General features: G+C 39.7%; 1 long non-coding RNA gene across 2 annotated transcripts; it reads left to right on the top strand.

Moving 5' to 3' along the window:
• The first annotated feature begins 1,483 nt into the window (after window positions 1-1,483).
• On the top strand, window positions 1,484-22,446 carry LOC131506531 (uncharacterized). Of its 2 annotated transcripts, none has more exons than XR_009259002.1 (4): window positions 1,484-1,556; window positions 2,397-2,465; window positions 21,479-21,644; window positions 22,221-22,446. It is a non-coding gene; the product is annotated as an uncharacterized LOC131506531 (long non-coding RNA). The 2 variants fall into 2 exon arrangements; XR_009259003.1 differs by having other exon boundaries at window positions 22,095-22,446.
• The last annotated feature ends 863 nt before the right edge of the window (window positions 22,447-23,309 follow it).

Here is a 23,309-nt window from a genome sequence, read left to right as displayed (position 1 = left end):
ATTACTGACACCTTTATGAAGCTGAGTCTTCCTATCCACTGGTTCTGACCGAAGGCTAATCCTGTGAACCTAGAACTTACTTAGTGCAATACTGAGATCATGGTAGGAGTTTATGGAAGTCATGTAGCAAATACAGTTATGACTTAAGTCCCCACATAGTCCAATGGAATGCTGGACCTATCACAGAGATATTTTTCTTGTTTCTAGGCATATCGTTGAATAGATATACTCAGTAACTGACAGAACATCCACATTAGCTTCCTGACCCATTGAGTAAGAATTATTATGCTAAAAGAGGCAAAGTGGAAGCCCCTGGTCCCCAATCCTTATCAAAATACTATCAAAAGTAATACCATATATATCTCCTTATGAAAAATTATGAGTTTAATGTTATCAGGAATAACTTAGAAATACAGAATTGGTGATTTATATTAGAGAGCCATTTGACTCACCACCTGGTCTATGCCAGAAGACCACTGGATCTTGGAAGACAGCACTGAATCACTGCAAACTAAAACAGGTGAGAACTTTAATTGGAGATCCTGTTCCAAATGTGGTCTCTTCATAATGATAGATCAAAGCCCCTTTAACCTAATTTTCAAAACTGACACAGTGCTATTTCATCCTCCAAAATTGCTTTACAATCCCACATGACATTCCGATGGTCTAGTACACTGATGATCTCATGCTGATTGGACCTGGTGAGAAGCATCAGGTACCCAGATACATGCATGCCAGCAGATGAGAAATAAATCCAATTCAGGGGCTAAGTTCCTAGGAGTCCAATGGTCTGAGCCATACTAGGCTATCATCTCTAATATATAAGACAAATTGCTGTATGTTAATCTCACCAATGCATCACTGATCAATTTTTGTGTCCCACTTGTATTATATGTAAAATATATACCATATTTGGATGGGTTACACTTACTGAGTCATCAATGAGTGGGCTCAGAGCAAGAGAAGGCTCTCTAGCCATCCAGTTGCAGAGCAAGTGAACTTTGGCCTAGCAAATTCAACAGTTCTCAAATGTGCATAGTCTACCAAGACACTGTGTGAAGATTGTAACAAGTACCAGTAGAACAATCACAGCAAAATCCCATAGAGTTTTATCAAGTAAGTATGCTTTTGATTAAAACTTTTGAGTAGCTACCAGACCTTGGGAGAGAATCAGTGCTTGACCACGGGACACCAAATTAATATGCGACTAGAGTGACCCCTCCTGAGTTAGGTATTAGCTAATCCCCTAAGCCATAAAGAGTAGAGCGCCCAGTAGGATTCTATAATCAAAAGTAAGAAGCATAAATGGGATTGAATTTGAATAGATGTTAAGGCATAAAATGTAGGAGTTTGCTTTCCATTCCTAGTGTACTTACTCACACTGCTCTGCCATGTTGCCATTAACACACCCTTATGACCTCATAAGGAGGTCCCTATGTTAAGTTGAGGAAGAAAAGTATTTTCCCCTGATTTACAGAGAGCTCTGAAATATATAAGTAAATCAGAATTTCCAGGACCATGTTACCATACTGGTCAAGATTGGAAGATGGTCTGAGGTATGAAAATTCCCAATTCATGGTAAATAGCTGATGGTTTGGCCAGATGGTAAGGGACCTGTAAGCAACTAGATGGGAAAAATTGATGTGAAAGGAGGTTTGGAGAGAAGTTAGTGGACACAGAGTGTGGATTATTTCTATCCCATGAAAATGCTAATCAAAAGACCCCTTCTGTGAAGGAGTCTCTCAAGGAAGAAGCCTAAGATAAAAATAGTTCCTATGAAAAGCTCAGTTAAGAAAACAAAGTATAGAAAGGACAGAAGTAAAGAAAATTGAGTATAAATGCTTGAAGTAGTTAAGATGGCAGAGAAGGAGGGGGATCCTGACTTCCCACATCCCTCAAACACAGCTGGATTGAGGTCAGATTACTTGGAACACCCAAGAAATCGATCTGTGGAGTGGCAGAAGGTTCTCCATAGTTGGAGGGAGACAGGTTGGCAGGAGTGAGGTGCATGGATGTGAGTTGGGGGAGAAAAAAACCAAGGACCCCTGGAGGGAAGTAAACTCCTTCCATGGAGAAACAAAAGGGAGAAAGAGCAGGGCGGGGGGGGGGGGGGGGGGGGTTGGGGGTTAAGATAGTGGGACACTGAGTTAGCACAGAGGGAAACCTCTCTGGACAACAAACTGGAGAGCAGTAAGTACTGGGTGTCCCAGTTTTTATGAACAGTGTGTGGAGGTCAAACTTGGGGATTCTGGAAATACCCAACTTTCTCCAGAGAAGCACGCTCCTGGGGAGGGGGAGGGAGAGCATAGTGTGGTGTAGCAATCTCCGGGATATACTAGGAGAGAACAATCCCCTTTCTGGAGTACTTTTGGAAGAGAGTTTATTGCCTCCCCAAGGACAAAAGACCCTGCAGGCACCACCTAAAGGCCTTCATCAACGGGGTGGAGAGGCTCTATCCAGAGGAGGTGAGTGGATCCACGCCATGCAGGGTCTTTTAAGGGTGGGTTTTGAATCCCAGCCATGTAGCAAGTGGCAGGTCCTTTAAGATCTTAGATTTTAAATCCTAGCCATGTGCACCAACGAGACGGTGCAGGATAGTTGTGCCACAGGGTGAACTGACAGCGCTTGCTATTCTGCGAGGACTGCCTGAGCAGCTGGGGTTGAGATCCCCAGTCTGGGGATGAGAGATTGGAGTGATGCCATTATTCCCCCCACACCAGCAAAGTGAGACTCCAGAAAACAGCACAGTGGGCCCCAAGGGGGTAGGACATACTTACACCAAACCCTGCCCCTCTATCCCTGGCAACTGCTTATTTACTAGGGCAAGACTGCCTCTGAGCCTACACAGCCAGCCTCTTTCCCAGACCAGCACAGCCAGCACCACCCAGACACGAACAGACAACTTTTTCCTTTTTTTTCCCCTTTCTTGTGGAATCAGGCTCATAGTTTCTGATTTGTTTTTTTGTCGTTTCATTTTATCTTTTATCTTTTTTTCTTTCTGAATCAGGCTTTTTTATTCTTTTTATTCTTTTTTTTTCTCTTCCTTGTTTTTCTTTATTCTCCTTTTTCCTTGGAATAAGTCTTATAGTTTTATGATTCTCTATTTGCTTTTCTTTTGTCCCCTTTCTGTCCCTCTTTTTATGAGATCAGAGTTCACCCCTTTTTCCTTTTTTCCAGTGTTACTTCAACAAACAAATCAAATCACAGCACAGCACACTTAGGTCCAAACACTTCACTACTGCAAGCAAGGAGGAGCTCTGCAGAGGACCGACCGGTGGGAAAGAACAGCTAAAATGCAACAGCAAGGTTTAACAGCATATACCAGAAACACTTCTTGAAGTGCCAGGCCCTAGACAGTGGATGACCCCTTTTTAATACAGAAGTACTCTCAGATGCAGGACGCATAACAAGCTTTTAAAATATACAAAAGACAGAAACTGAGCCAAAATGACAAGACACAGCAATTCTCCCCAAAAGAAAGGTCAGGAATAAATCACAGCCAGGGACTTGCCCAAAACAGATATAAACAATATATCTGAACAAGAATTCAGAGTAACAGTCATAATACTACTACCTGAGCTTGAACAAAAAGCATAGAAGACACCAGAGATCAAAGAACTGGTCAGGATGAATTTTAAAATGTTGTAACTGAGATGCAAAATAAGCTAGATATAGTAACTGCAAGGACTGAAGAAGCAGAAGAGAGAAAAGGTGAAATAGAAAATTAAATTATGGAAAATAATGAAGCTGGAAAAAAGAGGGAAAGTAGATTACTAGATCACAAGGGGAGACTTAGAGAACTAAGTGACTCCATGAAACAAAACAGTTATCTGTATCATAGGAGTCCCAGGTGAAGAGCAAGAAAAAAGGTCACAAGGTTTATTTGAAAAAATTATAGCTGAGAACCTCCCTAACCTGGGGGAAGGAAAGAATCATCCCAGTCCAAGAGGCACAAAGAACTCCTTTCAAAATCAACAAAAACAGGTCAACATGACAACATATCATAGTGAAACTTGCAGAATACAAAGATAAAGAGAATTCTGAAAGCAGCTAGAAACAAAAGGTCCTTAACCTACAAAGGTAGACACATAAGGTTAATAGCAGACCTGTCCATGGAAACTTGGCAGGCCAGAAGGGAGTGACAGGAAATATTCAATGTGCTAAATAGAAAATATGCAGCCAAGAATTCTTTATCCAGGGAGGCTGTCATCAGAACAGGAGAGATTAAGACTTTCCCAGACAAACAAAAACTAAAGGAGATTGTGACCACTAATCAGACCCTGCAAGAAATTTTAATGGGGGGGGGGGGGACCCTTTGAGTATAAAGCAGCAAAGACTACAAAGGACCAGAGAACATCACCAGAAATTCCAACTCTACAGGTAACACAATGTCACTAAATTCTCATGTTTCAAAAATCACACTGAATGTAAATGGACTACATGCTCCAATCAAAAGACACAGGATAACAGAATGGATTTTAAAAAAGAACAAAAACAAAAACCACAACAAGATCCATCTATTTGCTGCCTACAGGAGATTCATTGAAAGTGAGGGGATGGAGAACCATCTATCATGCTAATAGAGGTCAAAAGAAAGCCAAAGTGCCCATACCTGTATCAGACAAGCTAGATTTTAAAACAAAGACCATAACAAGAGACAAAGCAGGACATTATATCATAATTAAAGAGTCTATCCATCAAGAAGATCTAACAATTAAAAATATTTATGCCCCCAACCAAGATGCATATAAACCAATCACAAACAAATTCATTGATAATAATACCATTATAGTAGGAGACTTTAATACTCCACTTGCAACAATGGACAGATCACCTAAACAGAAAATCAACAAGGAAACAATGGCTTTGAATGACACACTGGACCAGATGGACTTAAAAGATATAGTCAGAACATTTCATCCTAAAGCAGAATACAGATCCTTCAAGTTCACATGGAACATTTTCCAGAATAAATCACATACGGGACCACAAATCAGCCTTCCACAGGCATAAAACGATCAAGATCATAGCATGCATATTTTCAGATTACAACACTACGAAACTTGAATCAACCACAAGAAAAAATTTGGAAAGCCCTCAAAGATGGAGGTTAAAGAACCTATTACTGAAAAATGAATGGGTTAACAAGGAAATTAAAGAAGAATTTAAAAAAAAAGAAAACATGAAAGCCAACAAAATGAAAGCCGGACAGTCTAAACCCTTTGGGATACAGGCTATCTCTGGGATTCAGGCCTATCTCAAGAAGCAAAAAAGGTTCCATATACACATGTAACCTTACAACCTAAAGGAGCTAGAAAAGGAGTCACATATCACGCCCAAAACCAGCAGAAAAGGGAAATAAAAATTAGAGTAGTACAGGGCACCTGGGTGGCTCAGTTGGATAAGTCTCCAACTTCAGCTCACGGTTCGTGGGTTCAAACCCCACTTCGGGCTCTGTGCTGACAGCTCAGAGCCTTGAGAACCTGTTTCAGATTCTGTGTCTCCCTCTCTCTCTGCCCCTCCCCCACTCGCTGTCTAAAAATAAACAAATGAGAAGTAAATGATAAACAAATCAAAAAAACAAAAGCCAAAAACAGTAAAACAGATAAATGAAACTAAAAGCTGGTTTTGTGAAAGAATAATCAAAATTGATAAACCCCTGGCCAGACTTCTCAAAAAGAGAGGACCCAAATAGATAAAATCATTAATTAAAGATCACAACCAACACCACAGAAATACAATTATTAGACAATACTATGAAACAGTATATGTCAACAAACTGGACAATCTGGAAGAAATGGACAAATTCCTAGACACGCACTACCAAAACCCAAACAGGAATAGAAACTTTGAGTAGACCCATAACCAGCAAAGAAATTGAATCAGTTATCAAAAATCTCCTAATAAATAAGAGCCCTGGGCCAGATGGCTTCCCAGGGGAATTCTACCAGACCTTTAAAGCACAGTTAATACCTATTCTTCTGAAGCTGTTGCAAAAATGAGAAATGGAAGGAAAGCTTCTAAACTTACTCTATGAGGCATTACCTTGATTCCAAAACCAGATGAAGACCCCCCTAAAAAGGAGAGTTACAGAACAATATTCCGGATGAATCTGGATGCAAAAATTCTCAACAATATACTAGCAAATCAAATTCAACAATACACTAAAAGAATTATTCACCATGATCAAGTAGGATTTATTCCTGGGCTGCATGGCTGGTTCAACATTTGCAAAAATCAATGTGATATACCATATTAATAAAAGAAAGGATAAGAACCATATGATCCTGTCAATATAGATGAAGAAAAAGCATTGGACAAAATAGAACACTCTTTCTTGATAAAAACCCTTAAGAAAGTAGGGGTAGAAGGAACATATCTCAACATCATAAAAGCCATATATGAAAGGCTCGCAGCTAATATCATCCTCAATGGGAAAAAACTAAGAGCTCTCCCCCAAAGGTCAGAAACAGGACAGGGATGTCCACTGTCACCACTACTGTCCAACATAGTACTGGAAATCCTAGCCTCAGCAATCAGACAACAAAAAGAGATAAAAGGCAAACAAATTGGCAAGGAAGAAGTCAAACTTCCACTCTTCATAGATGACCTGATACTCTACATTTAAAAAAAAAAAAAAAAAAACAACCCTAAAGAGTCCACCAAAAAACTGCTAGAACTAATACATGAGTTCAGCAAAGTTGCAGGATATAAAAATGAATGTACAGAAATTGGTTGCATTACTATACACCAATAATGAAGCAGTAGAAAGAGAAATCAAGGAATTGATCCCATTTACAGTAGCACCAAAAACCATAAGATAACCTAGGAGTAAACCTAACCAAGGAGAGAAAAGATATGTATGCTGAAAACTATAGAAAGCTTATGAAAGACATTGAAGAAGACACAACAAAATGGAAAAACATTCCATGCTCATGGATTGCAAGAATAAATATTGTTAAAATGCCAATACTACCAATACTACCCAAAGCAATCTATACATTCAATGCAATCCCTACCAAAATAACACCAGCATTCTTCACAGAGCTAAAATAAACAATCCTAAAATTTTTATGAAACCAGGAAAGACCCTGAATATTCAAAGAAATGCTGAAAAAGAAAACCAAAGCTGGAGCTGGAATCACAATTCCAGACTTCAAGCTGTATTACAAAGTTTTAATCATCAAGACAGTATGGTATTGGCACAAAAACAGACATACGTCAATGGAAGAGAATAGAGAACCCAGAATGGGACCCACAAATGTATAGCCTACTAATCTTGGAGGAAGCAGAAAAAACATCCAGTGGAAAAAAGACAGTCTTTTCAGCAAATGGTGTTGGGAAAATAGAGTGACATGCAGAATGAAACTGGACTACTTTCTTATACCGTAAACAAAATAAACTCAAAGTGGATGAAGACCTAAATGTGAGGAAACCATCAAAATCCTAGAGGAGAAAACAAGCAGCAACCTGTGACCTCAGCCGTGGTAACTTCTTACCTGACCTGTCTCTGGAGGCAAAGGAAATAAAAGCAAAAATGAACTATTGGGACCTCATCAAGATGAAAAGCTTCTGCACAGTGAGGGAAACAATCAGCAAAACTACAATGCAACTAACAGAATAGGAGAAGATATTTGCAAATGACATTGGATAAAGAGTTAGTATCCAAAATCTATAAAGAACTTCTCAAAATTAACACCCAGAAAAACAAACAATACAGTGAAGAAATGGGCAGAAGATATGAATAGACACTTTTCCAAAGACATCCAGATGGCTAACAGACACATGAAAAAATGCTTAACATCACTCATCATCAGGGAGATACAAATCTCACACCTGTCAGAATAGCTAAAATTAATAACTCAGGAAACAACAGATGCTGGTGAGGATGCAGAGAAAGAGAGGAACTTTTGCACTGCTGGTGGGAATGCAAGCTGGTTCAGCCACTCTGGAAAAAGTATGGAGGTTCCTCAAAAAATTCAAAATAGACCTACCCTATGACCCAGCAATTGCCTATGTATTTATCCGAAGGATACAAAAATGCTGATTCAAAGAGGCACAAGCACCCCAATGTTTACAGCAGTGTATCAACAGTAGCCAAATTATGGAAAGACCCCCAAATGTCCATCAACTGATGAACAGATTAACAAGTGGTATATATCTACACAATGGAATACTACTCGGAGATCAAAAGAATGAAATCTTGTCATTTGCAAGGATGTGGATGGAACTAGTGTATTATGCTAAGCAAAATAAGTTGGGCAGGGACGCCTGGGTGGCGCAGTCGGTTAAGCGTCCGACTTCAGCCAGGTCACGATCTCGCGGTCCGTGAGTTCGAGCCCCGCGTCAGGCTCTGGGCTGATGGCTCAGAGCCTGGAGCCTGTTTCCGGTTCTGTGTCTCCCTCTCTCTCTGCCCCTCCCCCGTTCATGCTCTGTCTCTCTCTGTCCCAAAAATAAATAAAAAACGTTGAAAAAAAAATTTTAAATAAGTTGGGCAGAGAAAGACTAATACTGTATGATTCCATTCATGTGGAATTTAAGAAACACAACAGGTGAACATAGGGGGAGGGAAGGAAAATAAAGACAAAAAACAGAGAGAGGCAAACCATTACAGACTCTTAAATACAAAGAACACACAAAAATGGGTGGAGGATGGGCTAAATGGGTGATGGCCATTAAGGAGGGCACTTGTTGGGACGAGCACTGGGTGTTATAAGTGATGAATTACTGGGTTCTACTCCTAAAACCAATACTACACTGTATATTAACTAACTTGAATTTTAAAAAATGATTAAAAAAAAAGAAAATTGAGGGGCACCTGTGTGGCTCTGTTGGGTTAAATGTCTCTTGTGTTTGGCTCAGGTCATGGTCTCAAGGTTTGTGGGTTCAAGCCCCACATTGGGCTCTGCACTGACAGTAAAGAGCCTGCTTAGAATTCTCTCTATACATACACCCCTCCACTACTCTAAATAAATAAAACAACAAGCATTTTTTAAAAAGAAAATAAAGAAAATTGAATATAAATGCCTTAACAAAAACTTTGGGGAAGACCATGATAAAAGTTTAAAAGACAAAAATCACTACTGTGTACACTGTATATATCGTATACTATATAGTACATATATACACACACACACACACACACACACACACACACACATATAACAGCAACTATAAATACAGTTAGTTACCTGCTGTCCATTAAACCAGACCCTCTCCATTTTAAATTCTCTGGAGTTTAAGTCTGGCTTTTCGGGTGAGGCAGGGGATAGGGAGTGTGGAGGCCGACTATAGGACATAGAAGATTCAGGTAGCCTTATCACCCTGTTTTTGGTCCCATGACTCAACCTAATCCTCCATGGTACCTCTTGCTATTAAATCCTGAACAGGTCTAAATTCCCATCAGCAGCACTTGGTTTCCATCTTCTGTTCTCCTTCCAGTCTTTCAAGAATTTATTGACATCTCCAAACCATTGTTGCCTCTTCTCCCATTCTCTAAAATGGTATGGTTATAGTTACTTTACTATCAATTTAGTGGGAATTGGGAAGGACAGAAAGAAAAATTAAGGTCTCTTCAATCCATCATTTAACATCACTCTGTTCTTACCCTTTTGATCACCTCCTTCTACCAAAGGTACCTTTTCTTCTATATAGTTCTTTCTCAGCTACCCATATTCCTGCTTGTTCCCCTTCTAGCCCATGGAGCCAACGCCCCACCTCCATTCTTCTATCATCCCACCCATCTTGATCTCTTATTAACCTTTTCCTGTGGGAAACATCCTGGACATCAGACTCAGAAAAAGAATAGACTAGACAAAGGAAAGCTGAGTGTATTGTGAATTTGGTGGTGGTTCTCTGAGAAGATATCTGATTCCTTTCCTTTATAGGAGGTGGCTTCTCAAAGCCCTAGGGACAAAGTCTGCTTTGGCTGCCATCCCATCCTTTCTACAGGGCTCCAGGTCACAATCAGTTCCACTCAGCTTATCATTCCTGGAATGGTGAAGTCTCCATGATAACCATTTTCAGGGGTTCTTACTTCTTTTCCTGGTTTAGGCCTTTAATAGAGTATTGAAGTCTGCAAACTTTTCTGTTATTCTAAAATTTTTTGTTCCTTTGGCACATTATACTAATCTCATTATATATCAAATTTGAATTTCTAAAAGTTTTTTGGCAAATGTATACTACACATGTATACTATACATAAAACCATATCCATGCTACTGACTCTCACATTTATTTTAAAGTTCTGGCTTCAAGATGTGTATATATAACCATCTATTCCACATTTCAACTTGATTGCCCAATAGGTGTCTCTCAAATTGACCCAAACCGAAGCACCCAGTTTCAGCACACTTCCTCCAATCTGTTCCTCTCATCATCTTCCTATCTTCCTATCTGAGTAAACTGCAACATCGTCTTTCAAGTTTCCCAAGCCAAATATCTCGGAGTTGAATGAATAAAAAAAAAATATAATTTCGGGGCACCTGGGTGGCTCGGTCGGTTGAGTGTCCGACTTCAGCTCAAGTCATGATCTCACAGACCGTGAGTTCGAGCCCCGCGTCGGGCTCTGGGCTGATGGCTCGGAGCCTGGAGCCTGCTTCCGATCTGTGTCTCCCTCTCTGTCTGCCCCTCCCCCGTTCATGCTCGGTCTGTCTCAAAAATAAACGTTAAAAAAAAAATTTTTTTTAAATGTAATTTATATATTCTCTCTCTCTCTCTCTCTCTCTCTCTCTCACACACACACACACACACACACACACACACACGAATAATATTCAGCCATAAGGAAAAATACCCTGCTATTTGTGATAGCATAATGCCCTCAAGGTCCATCCATGTTAAGTGAAATAAGTCAGAGAAAGATGTATACCATACAATCTCACTTACATGTGGAATCTAAAAAAAAAAAAAAAAAAAAAAAAAAAAAATCAAACTCATAGAAACAGAAATGAGATTGATGGTTTCCAGAAGTCCAGAGAGTTGGGGGAACTGGGTGAGGGTGGTCAAACAGTACAAACTTCCAGTTACAAGATGAATAATTTATGGGGGTGTAATGTACAATATGATGACTATGGTTTATAATACTGTATTATGTATTTGAAAGTTGCTAAGAAAGTCAATCTTAAAAGTTCTCATCACAAACAAAAGAATACTTGTAACTATATGAGGTAATGGCTGTTAACCAAACTTGTGGTATTTCACAATATATACAAATATCAAAACACATCATATACCTTAAACTTGTAAGTACCTGACAAGATTCAACACCCATTTGTGATTTAAAAAAAAAAAAAAAGTTCAACAAAATAGGTTTAGAGGAAAAGTACCTCAAAGATAATTAAGGCCATATATGAAAAATCCATAGCTAGCATCACCCTCAATGGGAAAAACTGAAAGATTTCCCTCTAATATCAGGAACAAGACAAGGATGTCCATTCTCACCACTTTTTTTTTTTAATTTTTTTTTCAACGTTTTTTATTTATTTTTGGGACAGAGAGAGACAGAGCATGAACGGGGGAGGGGCAGAGAGAGAGGGAGACACAGAATCGGAAACAGGCTCCAGGCTCCGAGCCATCAGCCCAGAGCCTGACGCGGGCCTCGAACTCACGGACCGCGAGATCGTGACCTGGCTGAAGTCGGACGCTTAACCGACTGCGCCACCCAGGCGCCCCTCACCACTTTTTATTCAACATGGAACTAGAAGTGCTAGCCACAGCAATCGGACAAGAAAAAAATAAGTATCCATGGTGGTTAAAAAAAAAAAAAAGTTAAATGGTAACTATTCAAAGAGGACACAATAGTATGTATGAACAATCATCAAGATTCCACAAAAAAGCTACTAGGCTTAATTTTAAAAATTCAGTAAAGTGGCAGGATACAAAAATTATATCCAGAAATAACTAACATTTCTATACACTAACAAGGAAATCTCAGAAATTTTAAAAACACCATTTACAATCGTACCACAAAGACAAAAATATCTAGGAAAAAACAAAAAGGTCAAAGACTTTTATCCTGAAAGCTTTAAAATACTGATGAAAGGGGCACATGGGTGGCTCAGTCGGTTGGGCGTCTGACTTCAGCTCAGGTCATGATCTCATGGCTAGTGAGTTCAAGCCCCACGTCGGGCTGTGGTGGGGTCTGTGCTGACAGCTCAGAGCCTGGAGACGGCATTGGATTCTGTGTCTTCCTTTCTCCCTTCCCCTCCCCGACTCATGCTCTCTTTCTCTCTTGAAATAAAGTTCAAAAAATGGGGTGCCTGGGTGGCGCAGTCGGTTAAGCATCCGACTTCAGCCAGGTCACGATCTCGCGGTCCGTGAGTTTGAGCCCCGCGTCAGGCTCTGGGCTGATGGCTCGGAGCCTGGAGCCTGTTTCCGATTCTGTGTCTCCCTCTCTCTCTGCCCCTCCCCCATTCATGCTCTGTCTCTCTCTGTCCCAAAAATAAATAAAAAACGTTGAAAAAAAAATTAAAAAAAAAAAAAAGAAAGTTCAAAAAAAAATAATGATGAAAGAAATTGAAGAGGACACCAATGGAAAGATAGTCTGTGTTCATACAATGGAAGAATATGATCAAAATGTCCATATTACTCAAAGCTACCTATAGATTAAATGCAATCCCTATCAAAATAGCAGCAGCATGTTTTGCAAAACTAGAATAAATAGTACTAAAACTTGTATGGAACCACAGAAGACCCTGAATAGCCAAAACAATCCTGAGAAAGAATAAAGATGGAGGTATCACAATTGCAGATTTCAAGATATACTGCAAAGCTGTAGGAAGCAGAACAGTATGGTACTGGTACAAAAATAGGCACATAGTTCAGTAGAACAGGATAAAGACCTCAGAAATAAACACATATTTATATGGTCAATCTAGGACAAATGAGGCAAGAATATACAATGGGGAAAAGATGGTCTTTTCAATAAATGGTGCTGGGAAAACTGGATGGATCCATCTGAAAAAACGAAACTGGACTACCTTCTAACACCATACACACACATACTGAAAATGGATTAAAGACCTAAATGTGAGACCTGAAACCTAAAAATCCTAAAAGATAACATAGGCACTATTTTCTCTTACATCAGCCATAGCAACATATTTCTAGATACAACTCCTAAGGCAAGGGAAACAAAAGCAAAAATAAACTATTGGGACTACATCAAAATAAACTGCTTTTGCACAGCAAAGTAAACCACCCAAAAAAATAAAAGACAACCTGAGGAATGGAACATATTTGAAAATGATATACCCAATAAGGGTTTAATATCCAAAATATATGAAGAAATCATACAAGGGCACCTCAATGGCTTAGTCAGTTAAGCATCTGACTTTGGCTCAGGTCATGATCTCAAAGTTGGTGAGTTTGAGCCCCACGTTGGGCTCTCTGCTGTCAGCACTGAGTCCGTTTCAGATCCTCTGTCTCCCTCTCTCTCTGCACCTCCCCAACTCATGCACTCTCTCTTAAAAATAAATAAACCTTTTTTTTTTAAAAAAAAAAAAAAAGCATATAACTCAACACCAAAAAAAAATCCAATTTTAAAAGGCAGAACACCTAAGTAGACATTTTTCCAAAGACATACAGATGGATAAGAGACACATGAAAAGATGCTCAACATCACTAATCATCAGGGAAATGCAAATCAAAACCACAATGAGGTATCACCCTACACCTGTTAGAATGGCTAAAATCAAGAAGAAGAGAAACAAGTGTTAACAAGGAGATGAAGAAAACAGACTTCCGTACACATTTGGTGGGAGTTTAATTGGTACAACCACTGTGGAAAACAGTATGGAGGTTCCTCAAAAAATTAAAAATAAAAATACCATAAGATGCAATAATTCCACTATTTGTTATTTACCCAGGGAAAACTAAAACACTAACTCAAAAAGGTGCATTCAGGGGCGCCTGGGTGGCGCAGTCGGTTAAGCGTCCGACTTCGGCCAGGTCACGATCTCGCGGTCCGTGAGTTCGAGCCCCGCGTCAGGCTCTGGGCTGGGCTGATGGCCCAGAGCCTGGAGCCCGTTTCCGATTCTGTGTCTCCCTCTCTCTCTGCCCCTCTCCCGTTCATGCTGTGTCTCTCTCTGTCCCAAGAATGAATAAAAAACGCTGAAAAAAAAAATTAAAAAAAAAAAAAAAAAAAAAGGTGCATTCACCCTTATGTTTATTGCAGCAGCATTATATACAGTAACCAAAACACAGAAGTAATTTAAATGTTCATCAATAGACAAATGGATAGGACATCTGGGTGGCTCAGTCAGTTATAAACATTAGACTTGATTAAGGCTCAGGTCACAATCTCACAATTTAGGAGGTCCAGACCCATATCAGGCTCCATACTGTGAGCACAGATTTCTTTGGATTCTCTCTCTCCTCTCTCTGCCCTCCCCTGCTTATGCACACACTCTCACTCTCTCTCTCTCTCAAAATAAATAAACTTAAAAAAAATAGGCAAATGGCTTTGGTTTATAAACAACGGAATATTACACAGCTATAAAAAAGGATGATTGTGCCACTTGAAACAACTTTGATGGACCTAGGGAACATTATGCTAAGTGAAATAAGTCAGACTGAGAAAAACAAATACCATAGGATTCTACTCACAAATGGAATATAAAAAATGAATAAACAAACAAAAGGCAGGGGCACCTGGGTGGCTGAGTCGGTTAAGCATCTGACTTCAGCTCAAGATATCACAGTCCAGGAGTTCGAGCCCCATGTCGGGCTCTGTGCTGACGGCTCAGAGCCTGGAACCTGCTTCGGATTCTGTGTCTCCCTCTCTCTCTCCCCTTCCCCCCACTCACACTCTGTCTCTCTCTCTCTCTCTCTCTCAAAAATAAACAAACATTAAAAAAAAAAAAAAAAAAGGCAGAATCAGAACTACAGAGAACAGACTGATGGTTGCCAGAGGGGAAGGAGTTGAGAGTTTGGGCAAAATGGGTGAAGGGGAAAGGGAGATATGGTCTTCCCAGTTATGGAATAAGTCACGAGAATAAAAAGTAGAGCATAAGGAAAACAGTCAATGGTATTTTAATAGCAACGTAATGAGACAGACAGTGACTATACTTGTGGTGAACATAGGATATATAAACTTGTCAAATTACTAAGTCTTACACCAGCAACTAACATAACATTGCACGTCAACTATACTCAATAAAACTAAAGTGATGCCTGGTACAGAGAAATCATTCAATGAATACTTACTGAATAAATGCATAAACATACTAGTATATGCATAAAATTTTTTCTGATAGGATGGAGAAAAGGCTAAGTGGTAACCTTTAGAGAGACGGTGCGTGAAATGGGAAGGGATATTTTGTTTCTATTCCACACCTTCATATATTATTATTATTTGAATTATCCCATTATGTACATATGTTGAATCTATTGCTTTTCACAAGTTATCTGATGTTTTTTATAATTTTGTGTCCCAGAAATAAGTGATTTTTAAGTAATGAAATGTATATCTGCAATGAGACCTTTCCTCCCAACTTAAGGGACACATCTTTTCCACACATCAATGAAGTTAAATACCCACCCTACTGCCCTATTGCCCACCAGTCTTCTCCCCGGAGACTCCTCCGCATACCCTACCTCAGCATGGCCCATTCTAAAGCCCATGCAAGGATTTGTAGTGATTATAAGAAAAGAGAGGAGTGTCATTACTAGTGAGCATCATTCCCATCAACTTGGGGATAACCCTAGCCTAAAAATATTTCTGAGTCCACTTTCTGTTCACCAAGCATAAAATTTAGCTCAAGAGTTATACCTTCCTTACTGTATGGACTCGTATATATCAACTTCGCTTTCAGGCCAGCCTTCTTTCCCTGGGATCCTTGATCTCCCAAGTGCTGAGAGGCAGCACAAGGCAGGTGCACCCACTTGCACTTACCACTCTTCCTTCTATCCCATCCACTTCCTCAGCTCAGGCCATCTCTTCTCACCTCCACACCCCACTTCAATTCTTTTTTTTTTTTTTTTTTTTTTTTTTTTTTTTTTTAATTTTTTTTTTTTCCAACGTTTTTTATTTATTTTTGGGACAGAGAGACAGAGCATGAACGGGGGAGGGGCAGAGAGAGAGGGAGACACAGAATCGGAAACAGGCTCCAGGCTCCGAGCCATCGGCCCAGAGCCCGACGCGGGGCTCGAACTCACAGACCGCGAGATCGTGACCTGGCTGAAGTCGGACGCTTAACCGACTGCGCCACCCAGGCGCCCCCCCACTTCAATTCTTAAAGCCCTCTCCATTTCAACCATGCCTCCAGAAATTGGTTTTTATTGCTGCTATTTTGGGGTTTAAAACAAAAAGCCCCTTAAATCTACGATGGAGTCATAGAACCCCAGACCTCCAAACAGAAAGCTCCAGATATTCCCATGCTATAGATACCTGATGAGTTTATAGCTTAAAAAAAAAATTTTTTTAAAGCTTATTTTTCAATCAAGTACCCATGGTCTATACAGAAAGAAGAATTTTTGTAATTCATTCCTAATCCAACTATCAAAAGATTACCAGAGCTAAAGTTCTGATGCATTTCCATGATTGTATCACTGAAATTATCTAATGTATTTAAATATGCATATTAATTTATTCACATTTCATTGTAACACAAGCAATAAAACTTCTTTATAAGCATAATTTAAATGGCCAATCATCTCACGATATGGACGCAAAACAATTTACCTTAGTTATTTCCCATTCATTGGATCTTAAAATTGTTTCACTGGATGCACATAATTCTTCTGCACTTTGGATCATTTCCTTAGGAAAGATTCTGAGAACTCGAGGTGCCAAGTTACACAATATTAGTAGTTTGGGCGCTTTCCATATATATAATCTAATATAGGAAGTTAATTACAAATTTATACTCAGAGCAAGTGTGCTCAAGCATTAGACATTTGCTGTTTGATAACTAGAGTTGAACAATGCCAGAGTTAGGGGTACCACCCTCCATGCAGCCGAAAATCTATGCATAACTTTTTATTCTGTAAAAAAAAATAATAATAATAATAATAATGTTAATGACACTGGCACCTGGGTGGCTCAGTCGGGTAAGCGTTCAACTTCAGCTTATGTCATGATCTCATGGTTTGTGAGTTCGAGCCCCACGTTGGGCTCTGTGCTGAAAGCTCAGAGCCTGGAGCCTGCTTCGGGATTCTGTGTCTCCCTCTCCCTCTGCCCCTCCCCAGCTTTCCCTCTCCCTCTCCCTCTCCCTCTGCCCCTCCCCAGCTTTCCCTCTCCCTCTCCCTCTCCCTCTGCCCCTCCCCAGCTTTCCCTCTCCCTCTCCCTCTCCCTCTGCCCCTCCCCAGCTTTCCCTCTCCCTCTCCCTCTGCCCCTCCCCAGCTTTCCCTCTCCCTCTCCCTCTCCCTCTGCCCCTCCCCAGCTTTCCCTCTCCCTCTCCCTCTGCCCCTCCCCAGCTTTCCCTCTCCCTCTCCCTCTGCCCCTCCCCAGCTTTCCCTCTCCCTCTCCCTCTGCCCCTCCCCAGCTTTCCCTCTCCCTCTCCCTCTGCCCCTCCCCAGCTTTCCCTCTCCCTCTCCCTCTGCCCCTCCCCAGCTTTCCCTCTCCCTCTCCCTCTCCCTCTGCCCCTCCCCAGCTTTCCCTCTCCCTCTCCCTCTGCCCCTCCCCAGCTTTCCCTCTCCCTCTCCCTCTGCCCCTCTCCAGCTTTCCCTCTCCCTCTCCGACTGTAAGAAAAACATTAAAAAAAAAAAAGTAATGACTAACAGCCTACTGTTGACCATAATACTGATAACAACTGATTAACACCTATTTTGTGTATATATTATATACTATAGTTTTACAATAAAGTAAAAGAAGAGAAAATGGTAAGGAAATCATGAGAAAAATACATTGACAGTACTGTGCTGTATTTATCCAAAAAAAATCCACATGTAAGTGGACCCTCACAGTTCAAACCCATGTTGTTCAAGAGTTGACTGTGTACACATAAAACAGTACCTCATTCTTTTTGTATTAATTTCATTCTTTTTGAAATTAAAGGGTTTTTTTAATATGTTTTTTTTAAGGTTTATTTATTTTTGAGACAGAGCATGAATGGGGGAAGGGCAGAGAGAGGGAGACACAGAATCAGAAGCAGGCTCCAGGCTCTGATCCATCAGCCCAGAACCCGACACGGGGCTCGAACTCACGGACAGTGAGATCGTAACCTGAGCTGAAGTCGGATGCTTAACCCACTGAGCCACCCAGGAGCCCTAAAGGGTTTTTGTTTTTTTTTTTAATGTTTCTTAGAAAAGTTTCTTTTCCTCCTTTTCTAAGTTTTGGTCTTAATATATATCTCTGTACGCCAAATATAACATTACCTTAGGTTTTTTTGTTAAAAATGCTTTCCCGATGTGTTGCATGCCTTTTACTGTGTATTGTTTTGTTTTATATTTTTAAGTAGAGAAAATGTGGGCTTTTTAAGATCATTTTTATGTGAGAAGTCAAGTCTATTAGTCTTCTCTTTCATTGCCTCTAGGCTAACAAATCCTTTCCCATCCCTGGATCAGATAACATTCATCTATATTTCTATCATTTTCATGTTTTGTTGACATTTAGTGTTTTTTTTTTGTTTTTTGTTTTTTTTTTTTTTTTTTTTTTTTTATTTATTTTTGGGACAGAGAGAGACAGAGCATGAACGGGGGAGGGGCAGAGAGAGAGGGAGACACAGGATCGGAAGCAGGCTCCAGGCTCCAAGCCATCAGCCCAGAGCCCGACGCGGGGCTCGAACTCACAGACCGCGAGATCGTGACCTGGCTGAAGTCGGACGCTTAACCGACTGCGCCACCCAGGCGCCCCGACATTTAGTGTTTTAATCCATCAGAAAATAGATGATCATTTAGTAACAGAAAACTTGAAAACATTTTCTAATTTTAGATGTAATTAATAATCCTACCCTTTATTATTGATTTGTTTTGCCTCCTTTTCAGGCATTAAATCTTATTTGCATCAAGTTATTTTTCTAAATTATCTATTGATTCATTTATCTACCAGTACCATGCAGATCTAATTGCTATAGTTTTATAAGAGATGCTAACATTTTCAGTAGAATCCAGGGAAGGTTGCTTCTGCCTCATTTTTTTTTCAGCATTTTTTAGTGCTGTTCTTCTCATATGTATGTTCTTTCACATGATGTTAAAAAGATATTTTGGCAATTTTCAAGGAAAAAATATCCTGTCGGAATTTTTATTACATTAAAACGGAAATCTGGAAAGAATTGACATTTTCACATAAATCCTGCTTCCCTTCAAGAACATTTTATATCTACATTGTCACAATTCTATTATATCTCAGTTGAGTTTTATAATTTACTCCATAGAGATTCCCACATTTCATTTTATTGTTATTCATAGACTTTTTCTCCCTTTTATTACTATTGTGAACAGAATCTTTTTCTCACTGTTACTGCTAACTGGTTATTGCCTTAGAGATTAGCCACAATAATATTAACCCAGAAAACGTTTAAAGCAAGTATTACCAAGTGCTCTTTTCAACAAAAGAGAAATAAATTTCTATAAAGTATTCATAATGCATATAACTTTAAGAATGAAAAAATATCTCATGGATTGGAAGAATATCATTAAAATGTGTATACTACCCAAAGCAATCTACACATTAAATGCCATCCCTAATCAAAATAACACCAGCATTCTTCACAGGGCTAGAACAATCCTAAAATTTGTATGGAACCATAAAAGACCCCTAAGAACCAAAGTAACATTGAAAAAGAAAACCAAAGCTGGAAGTATCACAATTCCAGAATTCAAGCTGTATTACAAAGTTTTAATCATCAAGACAGCAAAGTGGCACAAAAACAGACACACAGACCAATGGAACAGAATAGAGAACCCAGAAATGGACCCACAAATGTATGGCCAACTAATCTTTGACAAAGGAGGAAAGAATATCCAATGGAATAAAGACAGTCTCTTCAGAAAATGGCGTTGGAAAAACTGGACAGCAGCAAACAGAAGAATGAAATTGGACCACTTTCTTACCCCATACAGAAAAGGAAACTCAAAATGGATGAAAGACCTAATTGTGAGACAGGAAACCACCAAAATCCTACAGGAGAAAACAGGCAGCAACCTCTTTGACCTCAGCCACAGGAACTTCTTACTAGATGTATCTCCAGAAGCAAGGGAAACAAAAGCAAAGATGAACTACTGGAACCTCATCAAGATAAAAGGCTTCTGTACTGCAAAGGAAACAATCAACAAAACTACAAGGCAATGGATGGAATGGGAGAAGATATTTGCTAACAACATATCAGATAAAGGGTTAGTATCCAAAATCTCTAAAGAACTTATCAAACTCAACACCTAAAAAAACAAATGATCCAGTGAAGATATGGGCAGAAGACAATACACACTTTTCCAAAGACAACATTCAGATGGCGAACAGACACATGAAAAGATGCTCAATATCACTCATCATCAGGGAAATACAAATCAAAACCACACTCAGATACCACCTCACATCTGTCAATGGCTAAAATTAGCAACTCAGGAAACAACAGATGTTGGCAAGGATGCAGAGAAAAGAGAACCCTTTTGCACCATTGGTGGGAAAGCAAACTGGTGCAGCTACTCTGGAAAACAGTAAGGAGGTTCCTCAAAAAATTAAAAATAGACCTACCCTACGACCAACAATTGCACTCCTAGGTATTTATCCAAAGGAAACAAAAATGCTGATTCAAAAGGGAACATGCACCCCAATGTTTACAGCAGTACTGTAAACAATAGCCAAAGTATGGAAAAAGCCCACATGTCTCAACTGATGAATGGATACAGAAAAAATGGTATGTAATGTATATATATTATATATAATACACACACACAATGGAATATTACTCAGTGATCAAAAAGAATGAAATCTTGCCATTTGCAACATGGATGAAACTAGTATCAGTGCTAAGTGAAATAAGTCAATTAAAGAAAGACAAATACCATATGATTTCTATTCATATGTGTAACTTAAACACAACATAGATGAACACAGGGGAAGGGAAGGAAAAATAAGATAAAAACAGAAGGAGGTAAACCATAAGAGACTCAACTACAGAGAACAGACTGTTGGTGGAGGGGAGGTGGGTGGGGGCATGGGCTAAATGGGTGATGGGTATTAAGAAGGCACTTTTGAGATGAACACTGGGTTTTACGTGTGATGAATCACTAAATTCTACTCCTGCCACCAAAGAAATTAAGAAAAAAAAAAGGTCTTGCTGATGAACCCTCTAAAATAAACTGTGCATATTCCTATGTAATTAAATAAGTTGATTTGCTCAATTGCTTAGGCCATAATTTTTATATATAGGGTAATGGTTACTAAACTGTTAGCAAAAATTGTTTCAGAGCAATTATTCTAACAATTAGGTATCAGAGCCAGTTTTCTACTGAGATTTCTCCTAGTCTATAAAAATGAAAGCATGAGAAAGCATGAGATCTGTATAAAGGAGATTGCTTCATTTTCTCTTCTCAGTAACAGGGTGAAATGGAGAGAAAGGGATATGGGTCCACATCATTTGAAAATGCTGTAAAGTCTCTAAGATATATATGCCCTAAAGAAAAAGATACCAGAATGTGTCTTCATTTTAATTCTACGAAAATGAATTTCTTCAGACTGTCATGAGCATCAATGGTTGCAGGTGAGAAAACTTCAACTCAATCCAGCTCTAGACCAAACTGACTGACTCACACGATTAGAAAGTCCAAGAGTAGACAAGTCATACTCATGTTTCTTTCCTCCACAGCCCTCCCCTTCCTCTACTTTATTCTTCCTTTTGGTTCTGCTTTTCTACGCTTCTCTTTGCATATTGACTTCATTCCCCAGTGTCAACAAATAGGGTTTATCTCCACCCCTGGAACTCATGTGCCTTCCCATGTACTTGCTACCCATTTCCCATTCTGCCTAATAAACTTATTAACATAAGGAACCGATGTGAAGTTCTGCATGGTGTCCAGATAGTCTAAGTCCCTTCATACTGTATTATAACAGATGGAAGAAGAGTTAGCACAGTCCGGTGGCAAGATCACAAATATATACTGTTATCTAGTCCACATGAGTGAAAACTGATTCTGATCCTTTTCTTGATAAGGATGAAAAGACATTCACCATATTGATGGCTGCATACATAGTTCTGAGGCTGTGTTAATCTGCTCTAGCAAGAAGTAGGTCTGGCAAAGCCACCACAACTGATGCTACTACTTGATTGTATCTGCAGTAGTCCATGATCATCTGCCAGAAACCATTTCATTGTCAAGACTGGTGAACTAGGGGCGCCTGGGTGGCTCTGTCGGTTGAGCGTCCGACTTCAGCTCAGGTCACAATCTCGCGGTCCGTGAGTTCAAGCCCCGCGTCGGGCTCTGGGCTGATGGCTCAGAGCCTGGAGCCTGCTTCTGATTCTGTGTCTCCCTCTCTCTCTGCCCCTCCCCCATTCATGCTGTCTCAAAAATAAATAAATGTTTAAAAAATTTAATTAAAAAAAAAAAAAAAGACTGGTGAACTAAATGAGGATTTGATGAAGACCATTGCTGCCTTTTTTAAGTTTGGAGAAAGGCATTAATATCAGAAACAACTCTAGGTTGTAATATTGTGTTTTTATTTACTCTCTTGGCCAAGACGTAGGACAGCTTTTCAGGCTTCCCCCACATGACAGCTCTTAACCATAGGCCAAGAAACAACAGGAGAGTGCTACCAACTTCCAAGTATGTCCATTCCAATAAAACCTTTCTAATTTTCAAATGTAAACATTTAAAGCTAAAACATTCCCTCTATACATGACATCAGCTGCATCTTCCAATGTGTCGTATTTTCGTTTTTAATTAGTTTGAAATATTTCCTAGGGTTTTTCCTGGGGTTTCCCCAGTATTGGGTTACCTGAGTAAATAGCCATCATCCCTTTGAAAGAGAATGGAGAAATTCCTTAACGTTTACACTTGTCATAGCACTTCAACATTTTCCCTCAGGGGAATCACCTTCTTCAGGCAATGGCTTCTGTGTCTGAGACTTGACTCAGTCCAAAAATTGGGTAAGGATAGTGACATTTTATTTGGTTAATTGGGATCAGCCTCTTGATCATCCATCCCTAATTTCTCTTAAGAGTATCAAGTCTGTAATGCTCTTGTTAATCGTCATCTACTTGGACCCCAATAACACTGTGTGCTACAAAACCATCTCCATAGCTCTCTGAAGTTCAGGCCCACCTCACTACCGCTCCAACCCCACTGCTCCTTACAATAATGGCCCTCAATCTTGTTTCAGATGGTTAAGCAGGGCCCACCTAGCCCCTGTCAAGGACAGTTCTGTAACA

This window comes from Neofelis nebulosa, chromosome 3 (genome assembly GCF_028018385.1).
Source record: "Neofelis nebulosa isolate mNeoNeb1 chromosome 3, mNeoNeb1.pri, whole genome shotgun sequence".
Lineage (NCBI taxonomy): Eukaryota > Metazoa > Chordata > Mammalia > Carnivora > Felidae > Neofelis > Neofelis nebulosa.
Note: the sequence above shows the minus strand (reverse complement) of the source record. Positions and strands in the feature narration are given on the sequence as shown.